General features: G+C 27.6%; 1 protein-coding gene across 1 annotated transcript in view; it reads right to left on the reverse strand.

The window, feature by feature from the left end:
• LOC136975238 (uncharacterized) overlaps nucleotides 1-14096 on the reverse strand; it is a 72209-nt gene extending 58113 nt beyond the window's left edge. The window contains exon 1 of the mRNA XM_067270267.1: nucleotides 14001-14096. The gene's annotated coding sequence lies outside the window, so the exon portion shown is untranslated. The remainder of the gene's footprint in view (nucleotides 1-14000) is intronic.
• Nucleotides 14097-17994: the final 3898 nt, after the last annotated feature.

Below are 17994 nucleotides of genomic sequence, written 5' to 3' on the forward strand. Positions count from 1 at the left end.
TTTTTTAGATAAATTATCACCCAAATCTAAACATCTAAATATCATTTTTGTTAGTCCAGATCATCTATCTATCATCTCAGCTACACTTTAAAAAAAATTATTTTTTTTATCATTAGATAAATGATGATTATCCTAAATTATTTTTTTTAAATAAAATTTTTCGTATTTTTAGCAAGATTAATATTAAACAAATGGATTTAGGATAGTAGATAAAGAGATGACATTTTAATAAATAATTGATAATGGCGTGATCCCAAAGATGAGGAGTGATGATAAATGTTAAGCGGATGTTAATGAGCTGGATAATTATAAATGAAATAATCAAGTTAGTTATGTATTATCTAAAACAGGTTGAGATCATTTTAAATTCAAAAATTCTAATTAATTATCTTAAAAAATCGATTTTTTTCTCCTTATAATCCTGTCGAACTGGTTATAATATCCTCATCACCATATTTTGTAAAATAAATTATTTAGTGAATCCAATATCACAAAGATCTATGAAAAAAGAACGATCTTAATCAATATAATTTTTTAAACAAATCGTTTTTCATCGAGAGAAATTATCATATTTTACAGAGCTTCCCAACCTCTTACTATCAAGAGATCTCTAAATAAAATTCTCGACGTTTATGGAGTTCGCGAGCTATTAGTTGAAAAATTATTACAACTTTAAAAAATTGGCTCTTTATTTTTAGTGTTTCCGACAGTTTTTCAACCTTATTTCCCTCGAGCTATCTTCAGTATACGATTCTTAATGAGTAGCGGGGTACGCGGACTACCGATTGAGGAATTCAGGTGTAGAAGGCAGCAAATTTCAGTGTCGCCTGGAGGTAAGAAATCATTGATATTTCCTTCAGCGGTCAATTTCGTCGACTTGGCACTTATTGTTCACGACAAAAGAAGTTTTAATTGAACCAGACCAGTATTTACTATTTCATTTCAAGGGCATTTCTACTTAACAATGACCCAATTTCTAGATATAAACTTCTTACTTTCACTTATAAAAAAAAATGTTTTTTTATTATTAAAGAGCTAGAAATTTAAAAAAAAATTAAGGTACTAATTTTATATTTACTACAAAGTATACATTTTCCCAGAAAAATAGTTAGTTTTCAGTCAATTATTCTAGATGAAAGTTAATTAACCTCCGAAAGAAAACCTTTCCACTGTTGATGTCCGTGCATAATTCTGTAATTAAATAGCAGCAATCTTTTTTTAACTCTTACCATGGCTTAATTACCAACAGGAGACATCCCATGACATCGTATAGCATGAGTTAAATTGAAATTTGTGCTATCTTTCTTACAACTTCCACCTTCCCCCATTATTATTTTTTTTCTAAATTCGCTTTATCTGGTGATTATATATGAATTTATAGAATTATTTACACGCCTTAATCCGGAAATAACAAATGTTAATAATTAAAGTCATTAAAAGGTTTTAATTTTATAATGAAATTATTTTATAATTATCTCTTCCTCTCCTCTTTCCATCCCTGTTTCCTTCCTCCTCATCCACTCTTTCATTTTTCTGTTTTTAATCTCCTCTCCTCCTGTCTTTCAATTTTATCATTTTAATTTTATTTTAAATGAATAAAGTTATTAAAACTTTTAACTTTTAGGTTCGGATTAATAAAAATTTAATTAATTTAATGATTAAAATATCAATTTACTAGATAAATCTCTGTCATTGAGTATCGAATATTTAACAATAAAATCTATAGTTATCATCGAATTAATCGATTTCTTGGAAGAAAATAATCGATTTCCTTTACAGAATCGATCATTAAAATCGATTATAATTAAACATTTATCATAATCGATTAATTCGAAAATTTAATATTGAAATTGATATTTATCATTAAAGTAATCGATTTATTGGAAGGAATAATCGATTTTTTTACGAAATCGATTTATAAATATTTATCGTAATCGATAAATTTTTCGAATTAACCTGGAATTAAACATCGAAATGGATATTTATCACTTATCGAACTAATCGATTTTCTTTACAGAATCGATTTGTAATTAATTATTTATCGTAATCGATTAATTCTACAAGATCAAATTGATTTACTTTAGTAGGATTTCTAAGAATTTTTATCCAAATAAAAGATCATTTTAAAAATCATAATTAAAAATATGACATGGAAAGATTGATGGGATGTAATGATAAATATTAACCATTAACTCTTTTATTCTCTTGGGGAGTAATTACATAAATTACCATCTTAATAACAAAATAAACATTATTTTTAATTTCTAAAATGATTTTTCTTTCGTGCCGGAAAATTTATGCTGATCAATACTTAATAACTAGAGATGAAGTTCTAAAAGAGAATGAAGACTTATGAATAAAGGATAAATAAACCCAATTATAAATAGAAAATTTGATAAATGAGACTTATATTCTTAAGACACGAGACTTTATTTATTTTCATATATTTTCTTGCTCCTTACAAAAATAATGTCAACCACTTTGGCAAGCCATCATCTTTATACCTGTCTGCTTTTAAACATAGATTGGGCACAGGGCCATGTCGTTCAACTATTGAGATAAATTTAAACAGTCTGAAATGTTTTTTTTTTTTTTTTTTTTTTTAATATGTAACCCACAGACAGAAGGTCGTGACTCTGTACGACTTAATCTAATTTTATTAGGAACGTCTTCCATTATCGGAGAAGGATCTGAGAAAGTTTAAGATCTCTACTAGATAATCGATTATTGATATCGATTTTCTGTAATTTTATGTATTTTAATAGATTTTTTCTCGCGTGCTTTCTTATTTTCACGTCTGGGAGGTCTCAACGTGTTCAAATTCCACTGGAATAAAGGATTATTTTACCGAAATTTATTCGGGAATTTTATTAAAATCTTAAAAAATTAATAAAATAATCGATTTTTTTCTTATTATTGTGCCTGTAAGGTTTTTTCAATCGCAACTGAATCGAAAGTTTACTTCATTAAACTTTAAAATAATTAAACAAAAAATAATTTTTTATCATTTAAAAATGACAGTAAACCTGTAAACAACGGTTACTAACGGGAACATAAAAAATGGCCGTGATTAGAAGTTATTTATACGTATTTTTATTAAAAGGAAAGAACGTGTTCCTAGAAAAAAGGCATCTGTTTACAGGTGTCCGTCGTTGGAAGGTTCGACCTTAAATATTATAAATATTAAGCCCATCTAATACCAGATAACTAATATTTTTTATTTAAAAATTACAGTCAAACCTGTCAACAACGGCAACTGACGGAACATAAAAAATGGCCATTGATTGGAGACTATTTAGCGTGTTTTTAATAAAAGAAAACGTATTCCTGGAACAGTGGCTGTTATTTGAAAATTATTTTATATTTATTTTTATAAATAAAAGTGGCCGTTGTTTACAGGTTAGAGGTGTCCATTGTCGGAAAGTTCGATCATATATTTATATAAATACTACACCCTCCCCAACATCGAATATTTTTATATTATTCTAATTAATTTACACACGTTCTTTGTTAAGCTACGACGTAAATATGATTATTTCATAAACAAAATATCGATTAAGATCCCATTAATTAACATAAATTAACATTAAAACTACTTTAAAAAAGCTTTTCATTTTTATAATTCAAACGACTTAATTGATATTTATTAATAAAAAGCACTTAGATTAATAATAATTATTTTGTGTGAGCTTTTTATGTCCCGAAATTTGAGAGGAGCAAACATAAAAGAATTTTTTTTATATATATAAAGAAACAATTAAGAGATAACGAATGAAGATTGATCGTCGTTTTAAATAATTAGGAAGAAAGAAAATGGCAAAGTTTAAGTGGAAATAAAATTCGTTTTGTCTCAGCTTGACATCTTTAGAAAATTCTAATTCTACTTAAGGATGAGTTTTAATGTTAGATTCTTGTTATTTATAGTTAGTTATAAAAGAGTTTTATTATTTGGTTTAAATTTTAAAGAGTTATATGTAATTTAATTTTTATAGTATAATATTTAGATTAAAAATGTGTTACATTTTTACTAATTTTTTCCCTGATTAATTTATTGATTTTTCTACATAATTTTTTTAAAAATTTTATTGATTTTAAGATATTATATATAAATATTCTTCTTGTAAGAAAAGTAGCAAAAAATAGTTGATACTTGCTATTTATTATTATTATTATTTTCCTAATTTTTATGACTATTTTGCTATTATCCCCCCACTATTTTCCTAATTTTTTACACCATTTCGCTATTTTTTTATCAATATTTCACCAATAACATTTACTAAACTGATTAACCGAAGAAAAAATAAATTACATAAAGTAATTTTTATATAAATATCTTTTTATATATAATAAAATTGAAAAATAAATTTTATTTTATATTTATAACCCTTGGTAGAATCAAGATTTAAAATGTGAGAGAAAGAAGGCTTCAGTTGTTGAGTAGAATGTAAAACTATAAAATATAAGATAGACATTGTCAGTAGTAAAGTAAGTTATTAGAAAGTGATAGAAGGTGGTAGTCTGATCCACTTTCTTGGAAAATGGACAGGATCGAGTTTTGACAGCATTAAACTTGATAAGATTGTCTAAATCTCTGTAAGATATGTGGATAGCAAAGTTGGGCAAGAAGTAAACTTTCCAAATGGAAGTCTGGCCAATATATATATAGAACTAGATATATATAAAAGCTTCGACGGTAAATTAAACCCTTATAATTTTTTTTAATTATTAAAATAATAATAATAATAATAAATTAGAATTCAATTCACGTGTTGCATTAATTTTTTAAAAATTATTATTATCATCATTAATTTACATTTAACATTTAACTAGCATTTTGCTTTAATTTTCTTTCATTTAATTTTGAATTTATTCTTCTATTTTAATTGTAATTATTTTTTTAATTGTTGTTATAAATTAATTCATATTTAATTCACGTGTTGCTTTAAATTTTTCCATTTAATTTTGCTTTTTTTTGTGTTTTTTAAAAATTATTATTTAATTCACAATAGGAAACGTTGCGTGAAGCAAAAATTTTGAGGGATTAACCACGTGCGTACGCGTGTCTCCTCCACATTTTCGCGTCGCGTGCCACGTGAATTAACTTTCTTGCGTCACGTGTTTACGAAAAACATGGGGTGCAAATTTCGCGTGATCTGGGAAAATTAACATCATCCACGCTGTAGTCTTAGATTAAAAATTTAATTTTGAAATTTTTTTTGGAAGTTATTTTTAATTTTTTTAATATTTAAAAAATTGATTAATGTGTATAAAATTATATACATTTTTTGTAGTGAGTAATTGTAACTTGTTTTTAGGATTTTTTCACTTTAATAAACCTCCTATTTTAAAAAACTAGCAGAAAAAAATATTTTTAATCTGAAATTTTTCTTCTAAATAAATTTTTTTTTAATTCTGTTATTAGCGAGTTAAAGTTGCAAGCGAATTTTACGTTTTTCTGTCTTAAAAAAAAGATATAAAATACAGTCGAACCTTTTAACAACGGCCATTTTTCGGGAATGTAAAATATAATTCATAAAAATAAATTTAAAAAAATAAGCTCCCAGCAATGGCCACTTTTGAAAAATTGCCTTTCTTCAGAGACTTTGAAAAAAGCACACGAAATAACCTGCAAAGAACGGACACTTCCAAAAAAAGCCATTTTAAAAGAACACTAAACAAAATACTATTTTACAGGATCGTCGAACAAAATAACAACGACCACTTTTTGAGGAAACGTTAATCAAACTGCATACAAAATAACCTCCAAACAACGACCATTTCTTTCAGGAATGTTAAACAAAGTATACAAAGCAACCTCGAAGCAACGTCCACCTCCGAACAACCGTCACTTCCCTCCCACGCTCCCGTCGTTGTCCGCCATTCGGAGGTTGGCCCGTATTATTATTATAAATTTAGAAAGGTTGAAGATTATTTTACAGAAAATCTAATCACCAATGATTTCTCTTATTTGAACTTATAAGTAAATTATAATTGTAAATGTCAAAACTTATTATATATTAATCAATCAGTTTTAGGTTCAGAGGATTAAATCACTTAAGTTGAGTCGATTAGCATTTAAATATAATTTTCTAAAATTATTCATATTATGTTAATAATTCAATTTCTAGAAAATTGCTACAATATTTAACTTTTTATTTTCATTTTATATTATTTCAATTATTTAAAATTTCGAATTAAAACCGATGTGTATTTTTTATAAATTAAAAATTTATTTATGTATTTTTAAAGAGGAAAAAAAATCAAATAAAATTTATTTCTTGTTTAAATATTAATAATCAAATACAATTTTTATAAATTAATTTTATGCTCTTTAAACTTGATTTTTTTATTTTATTTTATTTTTTTTTTTTTTAGTTAATTTATGAAAAAGCAATAATGAGAATTCTCTCTCTTTTTTGGAAAAATTGTATTAAATCAGTTATAAAATTAAAATTTTTACCCTCGAAATTGCTTTAAAACAAAAAAACATGCATTGTTTATCTTGGATTTTTGTATTTTTTGTACGTTTTTTTTTGTATTTTTTAACAATTTGTTATTGTTTGTAAGCTAATTTATTTTGTATTAATTTATTTTGTATTTTTAAGCAATTGTTTGCTGCTTGCAAACAATTTACGCAACTTTTCGCAATTTGTAAGAAATATTTTTTTGTATTTTCAAGTAACTTTTTGCTATTTCTAAGTAATTTGTGCGTACTTTTAAGCAATTCTTTTCTATTTGCTGTATATCTTCAAACAGAAACACGCGAATTATATAAAATTAATAACAACAGCAACAACAGTTGTCAACGTCGATAATTAATTACTCGTATTTAAAATTCTTTTTCGAATATTTTCATTTATAATCCCAATCAATCAATTTTTAAAAATATTTATTTTCTCAGTCGGAAATAAAAACAAACATAAAAGTAAAAAAAAAACAAGCGTATATAAAGAAAACAAGCCCAAATTCTTAAGAAAAATCTCATTAAACATATAATACCTAATTAAGCAAATTAGCTTTAAAATATAAGTACATACAAATATACTATTCCAAATGTATTTCATTAACAAGAGAATTCTTACTTAAGTCCCGTCCACAAACATTAAAATCCTTTTAATATTAATAGCATAGATTACACTCCACTTTCTGCAAATGAAGCAATATATTATTAAAACTTGCACGCAACTTAAAGGCACAACTAGGAGACTTCAGTTACTAAAAATAATTAGAAAAAATCCTAAAGGAACCATTCCAAATGACAGTTAAACTCCCCCCTCCTCCTCTTGCAGCTCTTCCTCCTCCATGCAAAACGATCCGAACCATTGATTGTTGATCTAGAACAAAATTAAGTTCATAAGCCAAACATAAATTTTCAATGTGTTAAGAACGAAAAAAATTTAAAAAAAATAAAGTTTGCAAGAGAAAAAATATGCTCTGAGAATGTTTAAGTGTCTGCCAAATACTAAAATAACTAATGTCCATTTATATCTTGTCGCTCAGCACCATTTTTCCAAATGTATTCCATAAAGTGTCAACGTATTCAGTGGACTGTTACCAAATATGGGAAGTAATAACTGAATTTTTTCTCATTTAACTTACTGCAGATAATATCTATAAATATTTTTATACATACATGTATATATTTTATATGTAAGCTTTTAAGTAGGACAGATTTATATGTATATATTAAACGAATCGTGCGATTACGAATGACGTTACTCTTCCTCCTCCCCCGCTTCTGTATCGTGTAATCTCGCTAAAATCGATAGTTTAATTTTTTGATAAACTTTGAAATTTTCGCGTTACAAACTTTTATTTATAAAAATTCAATAAAAATAATTTTAAAAAAATATCTTAAATTTCATAAGGGGTAGCCCAAAATTCAGTGGTATAAATGTATGCGAATGGTAAACTGGATTTAAAGGGTGTTTTTCTTGTACGAAATCATAGGAAATGTGATTATAATTAAATCTTTAAAATTCGTGTGTTTAAATTAGGCAGTGATCTAATTTTTATAATGGTTAATTAACTGATTTTTTTCGGCCGTAGTGTACTTCTGAATTGAGAGTTACCGAAGTAAGAATTATTAATTTTCGTTGAAAATTTTGGATTGTAGATCCTATCCGGGAATGAATAAGGGAGTAAAGTCGGGAAGGAGTGGGAGTGGCCAGCTTTTTTTGGTAGCTTGTATTTTTTTCAAGGTCCTAGGAACTAACTATATAAAAAATTTTATGCAGATCGGCCAAAGGGTTTAACAGTTAATAGGAGATGAAACTGGAGAAGGAACATGGTGCCTAGGTTTCATGATAGGGTATATCTTCCACAGGATCTAAGAGAAATGTTATGAAAATTTTGATGCCGGTTAGTCAAAAGGTTTAGTGGTAAACAGGATTAATTAAATCGAGGTTTTATGGTAGCATATATTTTCCACGGGATCCTGGAGAGTAACTGTTGAAAATTTGGTTTAAAAATTAATAGGGGATGAAACAGGGGAAAGAGTAGGGTGTCCGGATTTCAGGGAGCCTATATCTTCCGTAGTGTTTTAGAGAATAACTATAAAAAAGTTTGGTGCCGATCAGTCAAAGGGTTTAGAAGTGTAAGAGAACAAACACACAGATATTCTATTAAATATATATAAATTATAAGCCCTATTCCGTTCCATAACCTAAGACATGAGCAATCTTTATGCTTAATATATTAAGTTTTACCTTATTTTCTTATGCAAATCATTTAGAATTTTAAAAAGATATACATATATATATATCCTACGGAACACTACGGAAGATATAGGCTCCCTGAAATCCGGACACTCTACTCTTTCCCCTGTTTCATCCCCTATTAATTTTTAAACCAAATTTTCAACAGTTACTCTTCAGGATCCTGTGGAAAATATATGCTACCATAAAACCTCGATTTAATTCACCCTGTTTACCACTAAACCTTTTGACTATATATATATATATACATACAATTTTCTTATGAAAAATTGAAATTAATTTCGTAGTACATAAAGTTCTCATTAATCTACATCATTACAAATTTAATTTGGATGTTATACATAAAACAGTAAAAATAATTGAAAGAAAAGTAAAATATACTTTGATATTGTGCAAATGTTATAAATTCAATCTTTGAGATAACAAACCATAATTAAATTTTAAAATAAGAAAAATTAGCATACTCATATCCTCCGTTTGTAAAATTGAATAGTGTTAAGACGTACACGCGATATTCTATGCATTGTAAACACGTAATTAAACAAGAGACATTTGCTTTAATCAAACTGAATTTTAATTACAAATCAACTCGACAATTTACCAACAAGAATTATACCCAGAGACAACGGAAAATGTATAAATAATAATATTCCCCGAGAGTTTTAATCTACTTTCAAATTTAAATAATTAAGTTTACTATAATCACAGAATATTAATATTTAAATTTTCTTTCAGTAAAACTTGTCATTTATACTTTATCAATAATAATATTGACTCAAGGTAGAAAACTCGAAAAAATTTGAATTATTTCGCAAAACTTCATTTCATGACACCAGGTGGATTTCGATCGACTTTACCCCGAAATTTACATTTTGAGATTAATTAACCAATCAGAAAATCGATAGAAATAGCTTTTTTTTTCTGCCGTTCGTATCGCTGCGATCGCTAATTTTTAAATTTCGTAACGGAACGGAAGTGGCCAATTAATGAATGAATGCGAAATTACGTCACCGACAATCGTCCAATTGCAGATAGGTATCAACAGGTAACGTAATGATGACGGAGATAATGAGTATTTTGAATTTGTTTTAACGGAAATTAATTTTTTTAAACTATATTTTAGACAAAAATTCGATTTCTTTAGTTATCGAATAGTTATCGAAAGGGTAATTTATTAGTAAAAATTCGAATTGAGAGACGAAGAGACGATCGGAAAGGCTAAAGAGGAGGAAGAACAGAACAATATTGAAAGAGAAGATGCGGGAAAAAAAGTAGAGAAAGGATAATTAAAATAAAATTTATTAGAATAATAAATCAAAGAACAATCAAGAGCTTTTGTAGATTAAGAAAAGCAAACAATATCTTAATCCGGTATAATTAATTACAGCAAATATTAATACTCTTAAGCGCCTTTACCTTTAATAGCAAACGTGACTACACGTTAAGAACTCATTCCGGAAATAGATCGCGCCACTTCCGGTACGACACCTAGTGTCAGAAACAAAGACTAATTGTCCATATCTACTACAGGGAGTTGTTACTTTTGTTTTCCACTCATTCCGTAATTAGTAACCCATTCTCTTTGTTTAATAATATCAAATTCCCTTCAATAATTAAAGCGACAAACAACTTTCAATTTAATTTTTATTAAATAATGCATTTTTTTTTTCAAGGGGCATCCTGGCTTGTGTCGGGGAATTTAAATGCCGCTTTAAGCGTGTTTTTAATTAATTTTAACGTTTTATATTTATTTTTTCGGGTTTTTCCGCCGCTAAACCCTACCAGCTTTTAGTTTTATGACAAATTTTTATGCTTATGCTGGTGTTAAATTTTACTGTTTTTCTGTTAATCTATGATGATGCTGGCTGTAAACAGCCATTTTTTAAGCTTTAAAACTTCTTTTTACTTAAACTGTAAAGAGATTTCTTTTACATTTTACAATAATTTAACGTTTACAATGAATTTTACTGTATACAAAAATGGCTTATGTTCGCTGCTGTGGGTTAAATATTACGCTTCTGTAAATTTTTTACGGCGTTATACGCTCGTTCCGACGCTTAAAAATTCATTATCATCATTAAACAGGTAATTATAAATTTTAATTAATGTAATTACTGGTTGGTATATAGTATAGAATTACATTTAATATTGTTTAACTCATAGTAGTTATATATAGTTTAATCATACGGACCATATAAACTGTATAATAGTAAATACAAGTTGAGATAACCGCGACTGTAGTTTATATCCAAGGCATTTTTTAAATTTGTAAAGCTTGTTTATGAGCTAATTTATACAGTTTACGTATAGAAATTGGCTACAAAATGCTGTAAACTTTACACAGTACAGTAAACACAGTTATACTACAAAAAACTGCAATTTATACCTGTAAAATGATGTATACTTTAAAATGTACAGTAATTACAGCATATTACATTTTAAAGCCTATAAAATAATGTATATTTTCCACTGTACAATAAATACAACATACCATAGTATACAACATTTTATAACCTATAAAATGCTGTATACGTTACAGTCCCGTAAATACAGCGTACATCAAATAGCGTTTTATAGCCTGTATAAAATGCTGTATACAGTATACAGTGTTTTATACAGCATATTACAACTGTAAAGATGAATATTGTGTCAATTTTTAGAGGGAATAACGTCTAATTAACTCGGTAAATAAGTAAAAATATTCTAAAATCTAGATTTTAATCTTCAATTTTGAGTTTTCATAACATTTAAAACCCTCTTTGGGAATATAATAAATGGATTTAACAGAAAAATCGCTGCTATTTAGTAAAATTTATATAAATATTTATATACTTTTTTTCTAGAAGAAAATATTCATTTATTTTTTTAAAGGAGAAAATAATTTATTCTCACCTAAAATTATCCGTAGGTGTAAAAAACATTTATTTAATTTTATATTAAAATAAACTTACGACTAATTTAAATGGAAAAGCGCGTGAAAATATGATAAAATCTAATATTTTCCATTCTCACGTTAACAAAGTTTCACTCGACTAAGTATTTAATTTTATTTTAAAGATGATTAAATTAACAAAATTTTATTTTCATTTTTAATGCTTATATAATTTTTTTCTAGTATTTTTAGCAATTTTCTCTGTCTCTATCTCTCATCTAAATTTAATTTTCTCGGAGTTTTTCCTTTTTACATATTTATTCTGGCTAATTTTAATTTTAATCAAATAAGTCTGCACGGCCAGGCACTTAAAGGTATTTATTATACCTTTATAAAGTCTGAGTAAATAACATTAAGAGCACTGTGACCTTCTAAAGCGCTTGTTTTAGTGGAAGGAATTTAAAAAATATATTATTTTTGAATTATTTACGATGATATGAGTGCATAAAAATTCCTGTTCTGTTCTAAGAGGTGCGTAGATAACCGTAGGAAAAAAAACATTAAAACTTGAACTTATAGGACAAATAAATCAAACGTGGGCTCAAACTTTAGATGAATTTTCAGCTAATTTTCGTGTGTTTTAATCATTAAGGGTGCTTGTAATGGAATAAGATTATCTCTCCCAGCACGGAAACTTTCATAAAGTTGTGTTCGTTTTCCTCTCCCTCCCTCAGACTCCATCTTTTTAACTAGGAAAACTTTGCTTCGCCTTTTACTCAATGGAAAACTTGCAAGTTTGAGAGCAGACAGATTGACAAGAGGACAGTAACTGGACATTTTCTACCATTTGGATTGATAGATGACTGAAGAAAAGTCACTTGTTACTTTTCTGAAGCGAGAGAACACCTGACAAGCAGACAAGCAACTTAACTGTCATTTCCTTTTGAAGGATCACGATGGAGGGAGATATCCCTTCTACTGCTAAACAATAGACTAGTGGACGGAGGTGAGTGATCCAATCAAAAGTTACAATTACGTGAGTCATTCCCTCATAGATTTTAATTAAAAAATTCTGTCTCGTGTCCTCTTTTCTCCAAAGTCATAAAAGGCATCTCGTAAACTCTTATAAAAATTGATTCTTCTTTCTTAAAAGTCCTCTTTAACACCACTTCTATTTTCTAGAATGGGGGACGAGGGTGAGTTTATCCTACGCAGTCTCCTATGACGTAAACAATGAATCCTATTCTTAAAATTGATTAAACGTATGAGGTCCAGTCTTAACAGCAATAAAAGCAGCGATGCGCTCTCCTAGAATATGGGTTATAAAAACTTAATTAATACTTCTAACAACTTTCTGTTTGTTTAGTAATACTTAAAACTTTTCTACTCATTACGAATCTTTAGTAAATTATTCAAAAACAAATGAAATTAAATCATTTTATTGCTTTTTCTAATCCCTTCTTTCACGCGAGAAAGAAGGGAGTGTGTCGAAGATAACAGCAGAATTACCTTAACTATCCATTTTCATTAACTGCATATCCAATTCTTTAACAGTCCAGTTAACAAAGTCTCTAATGTGGATTTAGATAAGTAATAAACAGTCGCTTTTCTAAGCAATCTAAATGTGAAGTTTTCTTTAAACACGGGTGGATGGTGTATCCTTCCAGACGTTTAGAAGCTCTCCATCTCTAAACATGGAAGGATTCCTAGAGGTAATTGGAAATAAGCCCCCGACTCCTTAGAGGAGCATTGTCAAGATATATTCTGCTAGAGGCAGCTTGTCTCTTCCAACCGTTAATTGGATCGCTGTGTGTGTGTGTGAGAGAGAGAGGGAGAGAGACTACACCATTTTAGTCGGGGCAGTATTTCTTTTTACGATAGGATTAGCGAGTGTATAGCAGAATGAGATAAGTGAGAGAGAAAGACACGAGACAGATAATGGTCAGGTGCAAGGCGAAACAACTCCGTAATCGTCTACAAGGGACATTTCTCTCACATGGCCAGATGTGACAACGTACCACCCACTAGTCTAGCAATCAATGTCAAACTTAGTCTAAGATACGTCACTGGAACGACACTCACAGATAATCGCCCACTAATGCCGAGTTAAAAGCTCCCTTTAAGAACTACTCTACTCATTTTTTAAAGGGAGAAGATGCCCCCAAATCTATTAATCTTCCCTTTCTCCTACTACAGTCAATTTAAACCTGGCAAAAAAAAGTAAAAAAAAGAAGAGGAAGAAAATCTCGGATGTCGCAACTCCTGACTTTATACTACTGAAAACTTTCGATTGATCACGAGATCGATAGTCGATTGTAAAGTGGAATGCTCAGATATAAAATATGTTTATACGTAATTTAGTTTCGTCACAATTAAATTTAGTTATGGGTAAATTTTCCAGTTGTACTCACCCGCAACTCATCGCACGGATACAGTTGAGAGAGGCCTGGATGTTTGACAACCGAGTACCAACACACGTTTACAGCGACTGATAAGGATACTGCACGGTTAGAGACTGGGTAGGATATGAATGTCGTCATAGTATAGCGCACCCTGGTGGCCGTTCGGCGAACCAACTTGCACTGATGTTGGAACAATCGATTCGAACGTAATTGAATTTTCTAATTTTATTGTTTAGTTTCAAAGAGGAAGAGAGAGAGAATGTGTGTGTGTATGTGTGTGGTGTTTCGTTTTGTCATTTCTTAAGGTAAATACAAATTATTCGCTTCGTTTTAATAACAAAAAGTTCATTTGTCATACCCGAAGATTAATTACGAACAGTAAGTGAAGTAAAAAAAATGTTTAAATAATTAAAATAATTAAAATTATACATTTTTACTGCGTATAAAACCGTACCATGTCGTTAACGTTAACGATGAAGCCTTGTTACGTGCAAAAATACAGTATTTACCCCAGTATTTGCATAAAAATGAGCGATTTTCTAACCGGGATTCTTCACTGTACGACTCGAGAGCAGCGCAGTGAAGCACGCTTTACGTCAAAGTTAAATATTTGAGCGAAACTGCGTAAAAATTTTCTCATTTTAATGATTTTTGTTTACGTGTTAATATTTATAATTGCCCTAACTGATAAGGGATGTGTTTCGTTTCGCTCAAACACTAGCAATCAAGGAAAACAACCAGTATAAAATAAACAAGATATTCGTTTAATAATGAACATAAATGTGTCGTCAGTGCTTTTTGAAGCTAGATAGAGGAATAGGGCCAAGTTGTGTGAGCCAGTCGCTAAAATATTTACCACTTTAACCGACTACTGAACTAACATAAAAGAAACATCGTAAATAAATAACTGATTTGACTGCCTTAGGAAAAGATTCTTAGTAGTTGTTGTAATCTCCAAGACTTATTCGGCTTACAACAGTCTAATCCTTGATTTTTGGGGTTGTTTTTAGTTATCTATTGGAGTGAATTCCGATCATAAACACTCTCTTACACAATCTACTATAAAAAATTTACAATTTCCTATTTTCTACCAACTTCTATAAATATTTATAAAGCGGGTATCAAAATATTTTATAACAAAACTATTTATCTTGAAGTTTACATCAAACGAAAAAAAAATATAAGAAGGAATCGCTTAATTATATGATATTGAATCACAGAATAGCGTGAAGGAATTTATGAAAAATAACATCGAAATTAGTTATTTAAATTTATCCTGTAATCTGAAGCTGTAAGTATTTAAAGATAAAAATGATGCGTGAGAGAGCATATTCTAATGTAAAAATATGCGTAATGATTTTAAATTTTATTTTAAAAAATTAAAGATTTATTAAAATTCTTCGTTTTTATTTAATACATTTGTATATTTTACTTAAATTTACTTAAATCTTAAGCAAGAACTTCGAGAGAATCTTAGGACAGTTTCTTAAACGTAACACCCATAAAAAATTCGAGATCTTAATTAAAATATATATAATAAACATCACAGAATTACCTATAAATTATGGTTATACATTTATACTTTTAATTAATAAGCGCTAAATATTTATATAATTAACATAAATTTAATTAAACGTATCTAAATTTAAGCTCACAAGCAACAACTCATGTAAGATTATATATTAAAGTTAGAGGCTTGATATTCGTAGAAATTTTGGGACCAATTAAAACTTTCATGAATGTTGAGAATTAAGGCTGAAAATATAAATTATATTATCCCAAATGACCTTATGTTGACCGCAGTTCAAGTTTACTCAAAGTAAATTAACTATTGACATTGTTAGAGGCCAAAAATCTTATCTTTTTCACGTATAAAACTGTGATGTTTGTCAAAGATATACTCAGCAATATTCGGAGATGGCAGAGTCAATAGATAATTTATACTTTTAGCTTTAGTTCTCTTAGCAAAAGTAAAGTAGCGAGTGTTTTAGCAACCTTATGCAAACTAACTCCAGTTTTAAGTAAATATCGGAAGAGGTTAAATTTAGAATTTATTTTCTACATCAATGTATCATCAGTGTATAAATTATCACAAGATGTTTCATTTGTTTAAATGCATTCAATACTTTATTTACATTTTGATAATTATCTTAACTCTAAGAAAGTTTTGTGATCTTATAAAATATAACCAATTATAAATTATTTTAAGGCATTTTTGTATTTTTTAGAGGCATACAAATAAATTTTATGCCTAATTTTTAATGCGATTTTGAGGATTTTATCTTCGTTATCCTAAGAATGTTTTCCACTTTTAGAAGAATTTTTCTCGTAGAAGTTATTAAATAATATTAATGTAATTAATAAATTTACAAATTATAACGATTTAAAACTAAAACTTACAAATTTTATCATTTTAAAAAAATATATTTACTCAAAAACACCATGCTTATTTTTTCAAAAAAAAATAAATAATAATAATAATATTTTTATAACTTTAAATGTAAACAATAATTTTTTAAGTTTCAAAAATATATATATATATAAATTTTTTAATGTATTTTTTTATGCATATTAAAAACTTTAATCGCTAGACAGACTTTTCTAAACACGTTAAACGAAGCAAGCGAAAAATTTATATGCCAAAAAACTCAACATAAAACTCAATAATTTCTAAATTTTAATTTTTAAATGTCTTAAAAAGATAATTTTTATAAATTTATGTATTTAAATTTTTTATAAACGAAAATTCCCTATTGTTTACTGCAAATTTACAAAAAGAAAAAATTCCTTAAATATTATACAAGAGAACAATTTAAAGAGTAAAATCTTTAAAATACTAAATTTAAACAAGCTCAAAGAATAAAATTTTTAACATTAAAGAGTCACGTGTTAAAGAGAAAACAGCATCTTTTCCAGACAGTTAGCTTTGAAATATTTAGCAATTGTAAAATATATATATATATATATATATATATATATATACACATTACCACCCAACATCTAAAAATGTATATGTGTAATGGATATAAAACGTTATCTTTTAAATAAATAGACTTTAAAAAACTAAAAATTTTTTTATTGTTATTATTTTTCTAAGAGAACAAGCTTAGGAGACAAGATGCAAATTTGTTTAAATGATACAAAGGATCCTATTCATCCTGCACGTGTTCACTTCTGGCTTCGATCATAAATGTAAATTTTTTCCACTTAACAGCTGTGATACCTGCTGTTAAGGTAACAATAACCGATATTGTGATGCCACTGCTATTATAGTAACAATAGCTACTTATGTAGGATGTTTATTTTCTTAATGTTTACATTGTAACAGTGATAAATCTTCGATCATGCATACTGGAATATTATTCTATTTCAAATGTTTATCGTTGTAAAAATCCAAAAACTAATTTCCTTATTAAGAAATTATTAAGAAATTAAAAAAGAAAAAATTATTCTTTGGATGTTTCCAGATTTTATATTCTAGAAAAGGTGTTTCTGTATAAATATTCACAATAATTTTATGGATTAAAGCAGTTTTATTTAAGAAAATTATGGTTTAAACTATACACATTTGTTTCATTTATTTTATCAAAAGAAATTAAATTAATTCTTATAAAATATGTGCTTAACAATAAACAATTATGTAGAGAATTTTTTCTTAAAGTTCTCATCCTTCTTCTAAAAGATGCGGAATGATAACTTTAAGATAAATGTATTAAATTTTTAAAAATTTATTTTAAGGAAGTATTTAATTATATCATTGTTATAATGCTTAAAAATTATTTTAAAAATGATAAGAAAATAACACAAATAACAAAACTCGTTGTAAATAATGCTAATTAATTCAGCTTGCATCTTTTAAAAGATAATGCAAGAAAATTTTTATTTAAAATTTAATAAATATCAAAAATTTAAGTTTTAAAAATATATATATATATTATAAAAACCCCATAGAGAAGTTGTTTTCAACTTAATTATATTGTAAATAGAAATTTGAAAAAAAATA

The sequence above is a fragment of the Centruroides vittatus genome, unplaced genomic scaffold (genome assembly GCF_030686945.1).
Source record: "Centruroides vittatus isolate TY-2023 unplaced genomic scaffold, ASM3068694v2 contig_367, whole genome shotgun sequence".
Lineage (NCBI taxonomy): Eukaryota > Metazoa > Arthropoda > Arachnida > Scorpiones > Buthidae > Centruroides > Centruroides vittatus.